The sequence below is a fragment of the Octopus bimaculoides genome, chromosome 20, assembly GCF_046866305.1.
Source record: "Octopus bimaculoides isolate indiv1 chromosome 20, ASM4686630v1, whole genome shotgun sequence".
Classification (NCBI taxonomy): domain Eukaryota; kingdom Metazoa; phylum Mollusca; class Cephalopoda; order Octopoda; family Octopodidae; genus Octopus; species Octopus bimaculoides.
This window is the reverse complement of record NC_142947.1, coordinates 19,965,170-19,982,669: the sequence shown is the minus strand read 5'-3', so window position 1 is coordinate 19,982,669 and position 17,500 is coordinate 19,965,170. Positions and strand designations below refer to the sequence as shown.

Here is a 17,500-nt window from a genome sequence, read left to right as displayed (position 1 = left end):
TCCATCTATCTGGTAAAAGGTCTCTCTTCCAAAATTCACTTGTCTTTGACAAAAATTACACCTCCAGAACTGTTCTGACCTCGTCTACAGAATTGATATTTTTCCGTCCAAATGATTTATACATACATACATATATATATACATATATATATATATATATATATATATATATATATATATATATATATATATATATATATATATATATATATATATATATATATATATATATATATATATATATATGTGTGTGTGTGTGTGTAAATATAATATGTGACAATTATTCTGTGGCTACTGAATAATTGTAACATTATATTTACAGATAAATTCCTCTTTTTACATAATATCGAGGTTTCTTTCATTCTTTTGTTGTCTTATCATTACTATCAATATATATAAATATATGTATTTTCTTGTATCTAGAGAGGGTCATCATATCAATATAAATTCAATTAAACACACTCACTGGTTCAATACCACATCTTTATGTTACCAACTATGCAATTGTTTGTTTAATGTGTTGATCGAACAGTCGCTCGGTTGTTAGTTTTTCAATGACATGCCCTCACTTTACAAGCATATATATATATATATATATATATATATATATATATATATATATATATATATATATATATATATATATATATATATATATATTTATATGTATATATATATATATATATATATATATATACACATACATATTCTTTTATTCCTGTACTTTTTTCAGTCGTTTGACTGCGGCCATCCTGGAGCACTGTGTGTATGTATATATATATAGATAGATGGAGATATAGATATATATACATATACATTCATCCATCCATACATATATACATACATACATATATATATATATATATATATATATATATATATATATATATATATATATATATATATATATATATATATATATATATATATATATATATATATATATATATATGTATATATATACATATATATATACACATACATATATGTATATATATATACATACACATGTATATATATCTTAATATATAAAGCTGAAGTTGTGTGTCTGTGTGAAGCCTTTTTAAAAGTTTATAGAAATCCACATTTTCCACTTCTTCGTAAAAGTTTTTACGTCAATGGAATTTTCTCGATGTGAACTTTCCAGTGTAGTAATTAGATTTTTTAAATTCCGTTTACTTTGTATGATTTAAGGGAGATTTGGCTGTTGTTTCTAGCAACTTTAGTATTTCTTCCCTTCTACCTGGAACAGCGTTCTTACACACGTGCTCAACAGAGAGAGAAAGTGATACATACAACGTCATAGATTAAACTTTCTTCTCAGTATTCTTTACCTATTTTTCATAACATTAATACGTAAAAACACACACAACCACACATACGTAATCTGGTGACAACATACACATTGCTCCCGTTCTCTATCTCCCCCTCTTCCTCTCTTCCTCTCTCGCTCTCTCAAACACATACACGTGCAAGTAAACACAATCATTCACGTTCGTCAATGTGGCATAACTACAGAGTTGTACCCACCGACTTTGGAAGGTCATAACTTTCAGAAAAATGAATATTTTTTTATGAAATTTTCTATGCGTATATTATTTATTATGTAGATACCGAATATACAAAAAGTTTCAGTGAATGTGTTTTGGGAGAAAGGTGGGGGAGAATTTTCGGAAATTCCACTTAAATTCCTCTTAACTTCCAGGAAAATGAATATTTTTTCGTGAACTTTTCTACAAATATACCTTGATGTATGTACATTTCAAGCATGTAGAAATTTTGAAGGAAACAACTGCAGGTTATTTTTGAGAAGTGTTCCCCACTCGGTGGTGTTTCGGAGCAAGTCGTCCATATTTGTTTCATTTTTCCCTATTATATGCGTAAGTGCATCCATGGATTTCTAATGAAGTAATAGGCAGTAAAGAGAAGCCGTCATAAGAAAACTTTTAACTACCTCTATTCCTTTCTCCCCACTCTCTACCTCTTCCTCTCTCGCTCTCTCAAACGCATACACCTGCAAGTACACAATCATTCAGTAAAATATAACTCCTGTTCGTGAAAGTTTTGTAAATATAATACGATTTTCACTAGGGTGTTAGGGTTAGGGTTTTAGGGTCAGGGTTAGGGGTTAGGGTTAGGGGTTAGGGTTTAGGGTTAGGGTTACGGTTAGTGTTAGGATTAGTGTTACGGTTACGGTTTTAGGGTTTTAGGGTTTTAGGGTTAGGGTTAGGGTTAGGGTTTAGGGTTAATGTTATGGTTAGTGTTAGGATTAGGTTTAGGATTAGGGTTGGGTAATCGTGCGGGAGTTAATCTGAAAAATTACGGATATGTGAAAAGTACCGACCCTGCCATCTATTATAACTTTTGTTGTTCTGTTTAATATATACATAGATTATGCTTCCAAAGAAGAGAGTTTGCTGGGGAAAGCAACCGGTTTAAAATGACAGCAACAGACTGCAGCAATTTACCACATTCCAGAAGCTACTTTGAACATAATGCAAAATGGTGCATCAACATCTTCAGCCCAATCTGATAGAATTCTGGCAAAACTGTGTACCAACAGATCACCAGCAATTGCTTCATCACAAATTGCCGTCCTAGCTCCTGCTATGTATAATCAGGGCAGCGCAAAAAGTTGTTTTGCACAAGCATTTCTATAGCCAATTAGACGGATGAAATTTACGTACGCTTAATAATGTTACGCAAAACAACCTTCAGACTTTCCCTATTAATTTCATCGTCTTTTGAATTATGAACATATTTACATCATAAGGGTTTTTTCGTTGTAAGGGTTTCTTTTTTAGTTGATTTTCACCTAGCAAAACTTATCGTAGATGGCGTAATAAGTCACACCAGGACAAGGTCGGGTTATACTGCTAGTACATATATATAAATATGTATATAATATATACATACATATATATGTATATATGTATATAAATGTGCATATAATATATACATATATATATATATATATATATATATATATATATATATATATATATATAAATGTGTATATAATATATATACATGCATATACATGCACACACGCATAGATATGCATATGTAAATGTAAGCGCGAGTGTATGTATGCATTTATGGATGTGTGCATGCGTGTATGTTTGGTATGCGTAGGTGTATATGAAAAAAAAACTGTATTGTAAAACGATTGATTTAGGTGATAAAAAAAAAGTGATGAAAATTGCGGGTGTGGGAAGAATGTTCTTATCACGTGGGGTTACATGTGGTAATGGATTGATACGAATTACTGATTACAGATGTTAATGATGTCATCGTCGTTGTTACTGTTATTTTACTTAGATGACAACGACGATGATGATGATGATGATGGTGATGATGATGATGGTGATGATGATGATGATGAGGATGATAATGATGATGATGATAATGGTGGTGGTGGTGGTGGTGGTGGTGGTGGTTCGACGGCCATGAGCTCGCGAATGTCTGCAATTGTTGTAAGTGCTGTTGCACGTTACTATTAGAGACACATCCTTCTCTACAACTTTAGCACTACCATTCGCATTTCCGCTCTTGTCATAAAATGTTTTGGCTCCTAATCACGTACTTTGCAACATCCTCGCCATCACTCCCGCTTGTACGAGTGGTTCTTGTTGATATATAAAAAAACGATTATTATTATTATTGTTGTTTTTGTTGGCATTACTGATGCTGACGATGATGTTATTCTTGTTGTTATTGTTGTTGACGTTGTTTTCGTCTTGTGAGGACATTTTCGACAAGCTCTTCTAATATTTTTTATATTCCTGAAATTTATTTAATAATATAAAAGGATGGGTTTTTTTGAAAATTATTATTTTACCAAAGGAACTTTCTAGAATATTTGTTGTTGATCCAATGCATTGACCTTGAGATGAACGGAGTAAGATTTTGTTTATAGATATTTACATTCTTATTTTATAAACATTTCGTTCCCTGATACATCGACATAGCTTTATCTTTACAGAGGAGCAGGAAGAGGTGTTCGCCACAGGGATGTTAGAACAAAGAATAACAAACACGCCTCTTTGATGCAAACATAGAAAATATATTGGCACAGATATAAAAATAGAAAAACAACCAAAACGTTATTCTAACAATACACAAGAATTAAGCAGACATAAACAAAACTAAAGCAACAGTAATTTAGCAGGCTTTGAAATCTCGCTCAGCGACAACAAAAGGAATATCCATAGATGCATGTACACACGCATTCTGTCAATCGAAAGTGTTGCAAATATAAACTAAAAGAAAAAATAACAAAAACAGTTTGCAAGTATATTTTCCAACAAGAAACATAGCCTTTCCCTCAGATGACAAACGTGTGGCGACATTTCGTCCCTAAAGCGTACAAAAGAAGTGAAACAATATACCTGTATATTACTAACAAGGCAATGGCAGTTTTCTTTGCCTCGTGAACACTGACTTGATGTGCAGGTGGTCAGCGCCGATTTAACCTTCCCCTATATCAAGTTCGGAGGACGTCTGCATAGGCATACATACCCTCATGACCTCCAGAGGACCACTAAATAAGCCCACAATTATGTCCTGTTGTGAGTATTGAGAGAATCCAGGACAGAAAGAGTAGCTGTTTTATTATTATTATTATTATTATTATTATTATTATTATTATTATTATTATTATTATTATTATTATTATTATTATTATTATTATTATCATTATTATGGAAGGCGGAGAACTGGCAGAATCGTTGTTAGCACGCCTGGTGAAATGCATACCGTTCTGAGTTCAAATTCCGTCGTGGTCAACTTTGCCTTTCATCTTTCCGGAGTCGATAAAATAAGTACCAGTTGAATACTAGGGTCGATGTAATCGACTATCACTTTCCCCAAAATTTCAGGCCTAGACAGCATCATCATCATCATCATCATCATCATCATTACGCTGAGTAGGTGTATCATCATCTGACTCCTAGTATTTGGAATTTTTTACTAAGCGCAGAGAGAATGTTTCTTTTTGCATTTTCCTTTTCAACAGGGAAGCTTCTAAGGTGCACTAGGCTATCCCATACAGAGAAGCAAATAAGGGCTGTTATTTTTGTGACATAATTATATTTTTCCTGTTTCTGGTTACATTTCAGCTTCACATGACTTCTCCCACAAAAAATGTTTTATTGAATCTTCTTTAAACAACTTCATAATCCGACGCTCTGACAGGTCACCATCTCAGTTCACATACGTGAAGCTAGAAGTTCCACAGAAAGAATGAGAAGAGTAACAACAAGCGCTGGATATAAAGAGAATAATTTCCATATCATACTAATAACAGCAGTATTTGAACAATATCCTGCCCTCAGAAATGGAACATAATACCAAGAAAACGGGATATGAAATAATATAAACTAACAAGTGTTGCGTTTATGCATTTGTGTGTATGTTGATATAAATACCATTTGATACTCATGTATCAATTGTCATATGTATGTATCTCTCTCTCTCTCTCTCTCTCTCTCTCTCTCTCTCTCTATATATATATATATATATATATATATATATATATATACATATATATTAAGAAAAAGGAAGTATCAAAATTTTAGATAATTATTTATTCAGCGCTTTCATCTCGTTTAAGAAATTCATCAGGAATGATTTTTGTATAGAAAATTTCTGACGTTTTAAATAATATATGTGAGTTATTTGAAAAAAAAACTGTGGTTGAATCGGGGAGATATGTTCTTTGTTTTGTTTTTAATCTATTTGTGTGTTCATGTATATGTTTGTATGTGTGAATATGTAAGTGTGTTGTGGTGAATTTTTGGAAGGTCGGTTAGGGGGAGAAAAAGGACGAAAGAAAGAAAGAAAGAAAGAAAGAAAGAAAGAAAGAAAGAAAGAAAGAAAGTGTCTTTTTCTGAGATGATTGAAATTGCATGGTATTCTTTGGTCAATTGTCATGCTACCAAGCTGTGGAATGGTGTCTTTTTCTTGAATGGCTGAAACTGATGATAGTTCAAGAGGTTAACTTTCTTTTAGATATTGTTTCCTTTTTCTTTTGTCAGTTGTCATGTTATCCAGCAGTAGAAAATAGACTCTATCAAAGTTGTTTTGGAAGGTTATTAAATATGTATGTATGTGTGTGTGTGTGTGTATGTGTGTGTGTGTGTGTGTGTGTGTGTGAGAGAGAGAGAGAGACAGCGTGTGTGTGTTGCGTGTTGGTGGCTTAAGCGATTTTTTCTAATTATTTCAGAAACAGTAATGAAAACATTTTAATAAGGATTTCTCATTTGATCATAAATACATATTTTTCGATTTTTAAAACGTTTAGTCTAGGTAAGAATTTTTTGATTGCCTTTCGGTACTTTGCGTTATCCATTAGGCGTCTGTAGAAAGGAAAGATTTTGAATCTGCTGTTTCCACATATTTCCAGATGCTTGCTGAGCGGAAACTTTCGTAGTTCTTTCTGTCTAATGTGTTGTATTTGAATTCTTGCACATTGTCAAAGGGAATTGTTGTTTTCGCCAATATAATTTTCCTTGCAATTGGGGCAGGTTATGCAGTATATGAGAATTTGTATCTTGCAGTTCATATCTGCATTTACTTGGAAAGAGAATCCACTTTTAAATTTTCTATGGAAACCAGTGTCCAAATATTTGAAGTTGTTGTCATCACATATTCCACATCTATTATCTCTACAATCCTTCACGGAGAATTCTGAATTATCCCCTGATGTGATTTTGCCCGAGTGAGATGTTTTCTAAGATTTTTTGGCTGACATTTACTGTTTCATATAAGGTTTTCATCAACCAAGTTTTTCATTTTGGAGCTTTGTAAGAGTACTAAAAGGTTTATTTTTATAGTGCTGAAAATGTTGGTTACTCATGGATTATCTGTACTGATAAATGGAGTAGTATTTTCTTTCGCTTTCTTCTTATGTGTCTTCAGTTGTATGATGTCCAGTTTCATCGCCTTTATAATTCCAGCATTTATTAGTTTTAAGGAGTAATTCTGGGATTTGTTTTAGGAAGCCATTGATTTCAGTGAGTCGCATTTGACGTATTTTCGGATCAAAACCTATTGCACGGATACGTCTGGTCATACTATATGGAATGTTGCTTTTGTTGTGTGAGGGATAGCAAGAGTAGAATTTCAAATACTGCGTGTGAGTATTTTGTTTTTTAAATATATCGTTGTTACTGTGGAGTCGCGGATTTTTATGCAAAAGTCTAGGAAAGGCAAGTCATTATGAATGGTCTCTGACGAGAATTTGATATGTCGGGGAGGGGTGTTCAGAATATTGTTAAATATTTGTTAATAATCATTTTTTCCCCCAAAAATAAAGCAGTTTTAGAGGAAGCGTATCCACGTCAAAATGAAATATTTCTTGATATTTGGGTCAAAAGCGTTTTGTACTTCCTCTCGTAGCTTTTCTTTTCAAAAACTCATGACCAGGTTAGCGTATGAGGGTAAAAATTTCGTCCCCACTATCATACCCTTTATTTGTCGATATGCTTTACTATCAAAGTTAAAGGTGTTCTTGATATTGATATCCGTTTTGAAATGTTCGTTTATCTTCACTCTGTTTTTCTACTCAGTGTTTGATTACTTCCCGGTTCAAAGTAGAAGGTATATTAGTGTAAAGGTTATTAACATCGAATCTTGTAAGGATAGTCCCTTCTGGGACATTGAGTGGGATGCATTTGAGAAAATTCATATTGTTTCGGAAATAGCTGAGTATTAATGGGCATAAGGGTTCAATGAGTATATCTAAAAGATGACTTAATCGCTAATTTGGAAATTGTGGCCCAGCAACCATTGGTTTCAATTTGAGATCAGTGGGTCTTAGTATTTTTATGTAGTGATTCTTCTGATCACTTATAGCTCTCGTGGATCTTGAGTAAACCGTGGAAATTTCTGTCTTTAATTTCAGAGTAACATAAGTAGCCTATTTTATTATCTGTGAAGAAGCCTGGGTGTTGGACAATTTATGTTCTGACTTTATTCATTCTTGTTTTTTCTAGATTTCTTATTTCTTCCTTACAGTAAACCTTGTCTATTATATGTTCCAATATTTTGTCTTTATAACAGTCCCTGTCCATAATCACTCTTATTCGCTTCTTTTAGGATGACTGAGTTGTTATTCTTCAGAATTAATAAGGCTTCCTTTGCTTCTCTACAAACGTTTTGTTTGTATTTATGGGCACTGAGAAGTAATTTGGAAATTGTGCCTATATATATATATTATCTAAATGCTTGTCACTCTCCTTCTAAGGGGTGAAGTAGGATTTATTTCCTACAATTCACTTATCATTTATATTCTTATTGCCGATGAATTCTATAAGGCGAAAGTGGCGACTAAAATTTTCAACGTCTGCTTTTAGTTCTATGAGATTAGAAGTAGGAGTAAGGGTAAATTTGAAACCTTTCAATAAAAGATCTATTTTGTTTTTGTTGAGGTTTCTTTTAGATGAATTTATAATTTGAGGGTCTATATGTTCTGTAGGTTTATTTAATTTTTTTTGTTTCATCGGATCTGAGGCCCGGTGGTAGTATGTTCTCCCTAAAAAAATAGAGTTATAGCACTGCGAATCTGTTACCAGTTTCTAGAGTTCTTGTTGTTTCTTCGTGGGTGAGAAAACATTCCATGTTCTCTATTACGCTGCATATAGTATCTGTCCTCTTCTCATCCTCTTATATGCTTGGTCGTTAACCGTGGATTTCTTAAGCCTTCATGATGTCTATTTACATTGACTTTGATTTTTTTCCTTGTCTTTCTCCCCATGTATTTGCCCATCTAGGATATTTGGTATTATGGATTGGTAGTTGTCTTCTATATCTCGTGAATTTTCTTGTGGTAGAGCTATGTTTTGGCATTGTGGCGTATAGGTATCTAGTTTGCATTTGGGATGATCTTGAGACCATCTCCAGATATGCCTTTAAATGACTGGGAGCCTGATACCTTTATTTGGTTCCTCGGGGACCGATTTCCATTTTTTTGAATTTTTTATATCTTTCCATTGTCGTTTTTTTTTTCATAATGGATTTTTCTCCATAGTTTGTCGTAATTAATGAACCAACAAAGAATGGAGAAGGGACATTTCTGTTTACAGACAGCATAATGCACATATTGTTGTCTCTTCTAGCTTTTCACCCTTTATTTCTCTAACGAGGAATTTTCTGGGGAGGATTGGATTTTCTTCGTTTCGCCAATTTTGGTAAGTGTTGGCTCTGTCATCACATCAAATGCATTTCTATTATGCATGTTAGCATTGAGATAGGGGTAGTCCATTGGTAGAATCTGCATCATTGGTTCTTATTGCTAAAATGTTTTAAAAAGAGTTCCTTGAGCCTAAATGTCATTCACAACTTTATTTATAATGGAAAAAATTGTGTCGAGTTTTGAGATAAGTAGATTCAACTTACTGGTTCTTTCTGTGAATTCTTCCACGTTTCTGATACCCCATAGTTGTGAGTTTCATTGTAATCCATTCATTCTTATGTCTGGTACATCCGAATAAATATGTATAGATTGTTTAAAGTTTATAGATAGTTTGAATATGAATCACACTTTGGGACTGGAATTAATCAAACACTGGCTAGAAAAACATAGAGAGAAGATAAACGAACGTTTCAAAAATCACTTAAGCAAGCTTCCAAACATTCACCATACACACACATACACAATCATACATCCACACACACATATATACACAAACACGCGCATATATACACAAACACGCGCATATATAGATTCAAAACAACAAAAATCATTTCTCTTCACAATTCAACTCCAGATTTTTTTCAACTAATATATATAGAAATGTATGAATTTTCTGTAAATATATCATTCCTGATCTCTGAAACGGATGAAAGCGTTGAATAAATAATTATACAAAATTCTCATACTTCCCTTTTCTTAATACACACACACACACACACACACACACACATACACGCGCGCGCGCGCACATATATATATGACAACTGATACATAGGTATCATATGGTATTTATGCCAACATACACATAAAACGCACGCACGCAACACTGGTTAATTTATATTATTCCATGTTATGTTTTCTTGGTATATTGTATCGTAACTGAGGTCAAGATATTGTTAAAATTATACTGTTGTTATTAGTATGATATGGAAATTATTCTCTATATCTAATGGTTGTTGTTAGTCTGCTTATTCTTTCTGTAGAACGTCTAGCTTCACGTATGTGAACTGAGTTGGTGACCTGTCGGAGAGTCGGATCATGAAGTTGTTTAAAGAAGATTTAATGAAACATTTTTGAGGGAGAAGTCATGTGAAGCTGAAATGTAACCAGAAACAGGAAAAATATAATTATTTCACAAAAATAACAGACCTTATTTGCTTCTCTGTGTGAAATAGCCTAGTGCACTTTAGAAGCTTCCCTGTTGAAAAGCAAAATGAAAAAAGAAATATTCTCTTTACACTTACATTCAAAAAAACAAACACCATTCTCTTCCCAATTCAATTCCAGATTTTTTCGACTAACTCATACATATATGTACATGAAAGTTATAAATTTTCCTGTACCAAAAGTCATTCTTAATGAATTTCTGAAACGAGATGAAAGTGCCAAATAAGTAACTATCTAACATTTTGACTGCCTACTTTTTCATAATAGATAATATTAGTGCACCACTTGAAATAACCTATATGTACGTACATACATACATGCATACATACATACAAACATACATGTGTGTGTGTGTACATATACACAAACTGAGAATGCACTCACAAATGCTTATTTCTGGCAGTGGTCGAACGCACTTTACCTAGTACATTATAAGCAGTCCTTTTTGGGTGATATTCCAGTTTACATATATATATATATATATATATATATATATATATATATATATATATATATATATATATATATATATATATATATATATATATGACATCTGGTTAGGAACAAAGTTTCCTGAAGCGCAGTTTCGAAGACTCAACAATAGTAAACGTGTCTTATTCCAGAGCATTACTCTGGAATATGTCAATTACAAATATTATATAGCGTATCCTACAGAAAGGCTTCAAGCTGATTGTCAAAGGCTCAATAACGCACTGCAACCAATAACCACACGCATGCAATGTTTCTTATCTTTGCCCTTTCTATGACTATTACAACGATGTCTATTCTTTACGAGCATGCTGCACACAATCTCTGAACCACATGACACAGCTGCCTCCACATATCATGTAATTCGTAGTGTAAGACTTCCTCTCTCTCTCTTCCCCCCCTTTCCCCCCCCCCCTCTCTCTCTCTCTCTCAACAATGACTCAGCATCAATACTGTCCCATTTCTCCTTCGTGAGAATGAACAGTTCAACAAGTGACTTCTTTCTAAACGATTAAGTCATAATTAACAAATATCGGTTGACTTAGACTACAATAAGGCTTAAGCCAGAATAAACCGGTATAGACAGCGCTGATGCATTCTGTTAAGTCAAAATTGGCAGAATTTGAACTAAAAATTATACAAAGACGGACAAAATGCTACCAAGCATTTTGTCCGGCGTGTTAGCGATTCTGCCAGCTCGCCGCCTTTTTAAATAAAAACTACAATCTCTAACATGTGTATTGAAAATGTTTCACATCAAAACAGATACTAACGGATACACATAAACTTTAAATCTTAGGCAATTCAGTAAGGACAATTAGGATTTCAAGATTCAAATTCTTTGTTCATAGGACAAATAATTTTTTTCCATGATCACCCTATATTCGTCCTTACTATTATAAGAAAATGAGATAAAGGATTAAACGATCATCTTTCGAACTTCATAAGATAATCGTTTATTCTTTTGTCAACACATTTTCTCATATATATATATATATATATATATATATATATATATATATATATGTAAATATATAAAAACAAAAAGATAAAGAGAGCAAAGGTAAGGTTGGAGAAGTATTTTATGGATAGAGTCTTACAGCTGTTTCTGGGAAGATCCAGTACTTCCCTTCATCGGAGATAGAAAAAATAAAGTAATCTATTATTATATCCATAGGCGGATGTTTATAGTATGAAAATATTTTTAGTATGAAAATATCCGCCTATGGATATAATAATAGATTACTTTATTTTTTCTGTCTCCGATGAAGGGAAATACTGGATCTTCCCAGAAACAGCTGTAAGACTCTATCCATAAAATACTTCTCCAACCTTACCTTTGCTCCCTTTATCTTTTTGTTTTTATATATTTACATATACACACGCTAATACACGACTTATAATACCCAATCCTATTCATACAACGACTGGGGCAAACCAGTCGGTATACAGCACTTACTCGGTATTACCTGTATCCTCCTGGGTTTGGTTAAATCCAATACCCTCCTCAACCTTATATATATATATATATATATGTATACAGACAGATAGATAGATAGATAGATGCATACATACATACTTACATACATACGTACAAACTCACACAGACACACATATATACATACACACACACACATTTATACACAACACACATATATATGTATGTGTGTGTATTTTTATATATATATATAAAGAGAGAAAGAGAGAGAGAGGTAGTTAGTTATGGTCGGTTTATAGGGTTATCCAGGGTCTCGCGTCAATAAATCGCTTTGCTTCACAGGGTCTCGCCAGGCTCTAATTGGTGGTGGGTTATAACCTCTCTCCTACACGCCGGGCCTTAACATCTGAAGATGGAAGCGCCGTCAAAATATGAAAGTCATATTGGTAAAAAGGACATTGGTCGAAAGACATCCATAAAAACCGTATTCATAGATAAACAAAATTATAAAATGAAGCATATTTTCAGGACGATCTACTTTCTTTATGAATATAAATGTAATTACACTGTGTAACAAGTTTTTAGTTATTTATTTTGTCTTTGGTCAGTAAGTGTTATTTCCTACTTGCTTCTAGCTAGAAATCAAAAGAAATTACTAGTATTTCCTTCAAACTTTGCTTTTCTGATCTGGATGTCAATGTTTTGAAACTGACCAATTTTCCATTATATTTGAGACAGATTCAGCGCTGAATTATTTGCTGAAGCAGAAATATCGTTATAGCAAATAGTCTGCTCAATTCCACAGATTTGCTAGCCAGTTTCTTGACGTTAACCACATGAGCATGTCCCTTAGTGGCAGACAATAAGTGCATCTCTGATCATGAAGAGGACTAGTGAGGGAGCATCATAGCCATGTGTTGAGAGGGATTCTTTGGAGTTTGAATAAAAGTAAAAGAAGCTAAGTCTGAAGGAAATATTAGCCATTGTTCAGACTTTCTAGGGATAAGCAAAAACGAAATAACAGTTGGCAACCAAGGACAAAAATGGTGATATACAGTTATCTGTGTATTAAAAGGTACAATTTGCTGGAGTGTTGGCTATTATTTCTAACTGTTTGGTGGACTGCTTAGAGACCCCTTCGTTGGCTCGTGGCTTGATTGAGATGAAGTGCTGGGAAAAAATTATAAGTCGCAATTTACATTAAAGTTACATAGCTTCCATTACTAACTTGATCACTATTTTTAATCCATGTTTTCCTATATATATATATATAGGCGCAGGAGTGCTGTGTGGTAAGTAGCTTGCTTACCAACCACATGGTTCCGGCTTCATTCCCACTGCATGGCACCTTGAGCAAGTGTCTTCTACTATAGCCTCGGGCCGACCAAAGCCTTGTGAGTGGATTTGGTAGACGGAAACTGAAAGAAGCCCGTCGTATACATGTATATATATACATATATATATATATATATATATACATATATATATATATATATATATATATATATAAAATATATATATATATATATATATATATAAAATATATATATATAAAACAATAATAAATGAGTATATGCATATATACGTACAGGTATGTGCATACCTACGTCTACCTGTATATATAGGTGCATATCTGGGTACAGGACATTGCAAACAAAACGTAGACAAGAAAATAATAATAGCCAGAGTACAGAAAACACACAAGCCACGTAGAGAACATTTTCCTTCATCAGCTACCCCCGTTTGTTCTTCATTTCACAGCTTCAGAAACAGCATAAAGAGTACTTACAAATAATTCAATAAAAAATAAATCTTAAAATGTTTTTTAAATTTCAATCCTCTGTTTTATGAATGTATTTATGCATTAATTCAATTGGCAAAGAATACGATTATCTTATAATAGCTTTATTAGTTTTTTAAAAAGTCTATTTAATACGTATTAGTGTTACAATGCTTCGTTTTGGAAAATCTAAAATGCATCTATTAAGAATGGCAAATGTAATTACAAGCACAAATATAATATATTTAATATATTTACATATCTCAAATGCGAACAAAAAATATATATATAAAACACAAAATTTTCTTTACATTCGTAAGCGAACATAAAGAAAAAGAAATAGAAAGCAGCTGTAGATACTCCAATTTTGATAAATGTTTGATTAAAAAGATAAGATTGATAATTAAAAGCATTTTTTTTTTTAAAGATTTTGAGCACCTGCTATTTAAACGATAGAAAATTTAAGATCTCTTTTTTTTAAGCGGATCCCATAAAATGAGGGTTAAAACTTTAACATTTAAACAGTTAAGTTGTACCGAAGCGAAACTGGAACTATTACATGCAGAATTCCAATATAGTTCCTCACTCATTTCTTTGCACAATAATAGTTTGAAGAAATAAGGCAGTGAGCTGGTAGAATCGTTAGCACACCGGGCAAAATGTTTAGCAACATTTTCCCGTCTCCACGTTCTGAGTACAAATTCCGCTGAGGTGGGCTTTGCCTTTCGTCCTTTTGGTATCGATAAGTTAAGTACCAGTTGAGCATTAGGGGCGATATAATCGATTCATCCCTCCTCCGATCTTGCTGGCCTTGTGCCAAAATTTGAAATCAATATTGCGAAAACATTCCGCTTTTCTTCAACTAACGTTCCAAGGCATCTCTCTCTCTCTCTCTCTCTATCCCCCTCTCTCTCTCTCACTCTCCTCTCTCGTGAGGTTTAACAGTGTGGTTGGTTCACAGTCGCTCCGTTATTGGCACCTTTGGCGAGTGTTCTACTATATCCCCGGACCAATCAAAGGCTTGTGAGTGGATGAGGTAGGCGGAGATTGAAAGAAGCCTGTTGTCTATATAAAGAGACAGACAAACAGAGAAATGTGTGTAGGGGGTATCCTTGCCATTGTTTTGTCCACTCATCCAACTTTTGTCAACGGGTATTGGTTTGTTTATGTCCGGTAACTTCGCGGTTGGGCGAAAAGTGTCCGATAGAATAAATACCAAACTTTAAAAAAATAAGTTTTGGATCGATACATCCGACTAAAACCATGCAATGTGTGGACCCAGCTAAGCTACAGACCAGTGACTGAGTAGATTTCGTAGACTGAAAGAAACCCGTCATATGTATGTATATATATATATATATATATATATATATATATATATATATATATATATATATATGAAAAGGAAAACAAAACCAAGGCAAGAGGTGTTCCTCAGGTCATTTAACGTGTTTAATTAGAATAAGGTGAATCAAAAAAGGAGAAGTAGAAGTAATTAATGTCTTACAGCTGTTTCTGGGATATTCCAGGTAATGGGTCAATATGCTGGAAAGTTCCAGATAGAGAATTCACAGTACATAGAAGAATAAAACAGTAGAGAGTAGAATAAAGATAGAAGAACTTTAATTAAATATTCTAAATTACCTGAGAAGCTCGTCCTGCCTTGGAATTCTTTCCCTTTTCCTTTAATATTTACCTACTGATTCGGAAGCCTACTACGGATCCCTAGCTCCAGTCTCAGTTGAGAACCTAACGGATGACCAGTTATAGCACTTACCTATTGGTTTAGATCATCAGTGAATTAAATACCTCATATTCTTTGTAATATAGATAGATAGATAGATAGATAGATAGATAGATAGATAGATAGATAGATAGATAGATAGATAGATAGATAGATAGGTATTGGCTGGGAACTGGTATGGAAAAATATAGAGTGGGACAGAGAGGACGGACGTTTTTGAAATGACTATTACTTAGCTCCAACGGGAGTGACACATGTCCGACAGGTACCATTCGGTCCGTGGTGTCTTAGCTTTGTTTTTTTTTCTTTTTAGGTGAAGCCACGGCGCTATGGATGATAGACCATTTCCTGTTTACCTACGACAGCTACGTGAAGAATAAAGAGTCTGGCACAGCAGTTCAGCGTGAGTTTCGGCATCACTTCAACAATCAGGCTGTTCCCGCCCATAACACAAACTTACGTTGGGTGAATGCACTTCATATACGAGGTACACAAATGAATAGGAGACCAGTGGAGACAATAATGGAAATGTTACTGTTAACTCCGCGATGATAAACAACTTTGTGTCTGAATTACGACGAAAACGTATGCCTATTCGACGTGTGTGGTTTCAGCAGGATGGGGTGACGGCCAACAAAGCCAGAGCATCAGTGGACGTTCTTCACCCGCTCTTCGGTGACTTCCTCCGTTCCAGGTTTGCTGGCAATCCTTGGCTCCCTCGGTCCTCTCATTTGTCCATCGCTTGACAACCAGCATCGGTTGTCAAGCGATGGCGGAGTGGTGGTCAAACAGACACACGCACATAAACATACGCACACACACACACACACACACACACACACACACTTACACACGCACGCACGCACGCATACACACACATACTTACACACGCACGCACGCACGCACACACACACACACACACACACACACACACACATATATATATATACGGCAGGCATCTTTCAGTTTCCATCATAGAAATCTACTCACAAGGCTTTGGTCGGCCTGATACTGTAGTAGAAGTCATTTGGTCAAGGTGCCACGCAGTGAGATTGAACCCGGAACTATGTGGTTGGGAGGCAAGTTTCGTACCACACAGACACACCTGCGCCTATAAAAGTATAGTCGCACATCGTCCCATACATATCTACTTTAATGCTGAGACAGTTTGTATAAGCCTAGCACTTTTCTTTATCGTTTACAATTTACTTGTTTCACATGGCGGTGAGCAGGCCGGGCAAAATGCTTAGTGACATTTTAATCGTCTTTACGTTCTCTGTTCAAATTCCATCGACTTTACCTTTCAACCTTTTGGAGCCGATAGGACAAGCACCAATTGAGAACTTAGGTCGAAGGAATTGACTAGCCCCACCCCCTCCTCAGGCCTTGTGCCTATAGTTGAAAGTGTGTTTTACTTGTTTCAGTAATTGGAACGTGGACATGTTGAAGCACCACATTGAACGATCTTAGTCGAACATATCGATGCAAGTACTTTTTTTAAAGTCTGTTACCTAAACCGAACCGCTATGTTACGGAGATATAAACAAACCAACACTGGTTGTCAAGCGATAGAGAAACAGACAACAAAGAAACACACAAACACACACACACACACACACGCACACACACACGCACGAACACGCACACACACACACACACACGCACACACACACGCACGAACACGCA

At 34.4% G+C, this 17,500-nt stretch overlaps 1 long non-coding RNA gene across 43 annotated transcripts in view; it reads right to left on the bottom strand.

Annotated features, from left to right (window-relative positions):
* The window catches only part of LOC106871257 (uncharacterized), a 434,384-nt gene that overhangs the window by 343,422 nt on the left and 73,462 nt on the right, over positions 1-17,500 (bottom strand). For 2 of the 43 annotated variants that reach the window (XR_016237580.1, XR_016237595.1), the window contains exon 3: positions 9,400-9,572. The exons of the other annotated variants lie outside the window; for them this stretch is intronic. This is a non-coding gene — a long non-coding RNA (uncharacterized LOC106871257). The remainder of the gene's footprint in view (positions 1-9,399; positions 9,573-17,500) is intronic. 43 annotated transcript variants of the gene reach the window in all.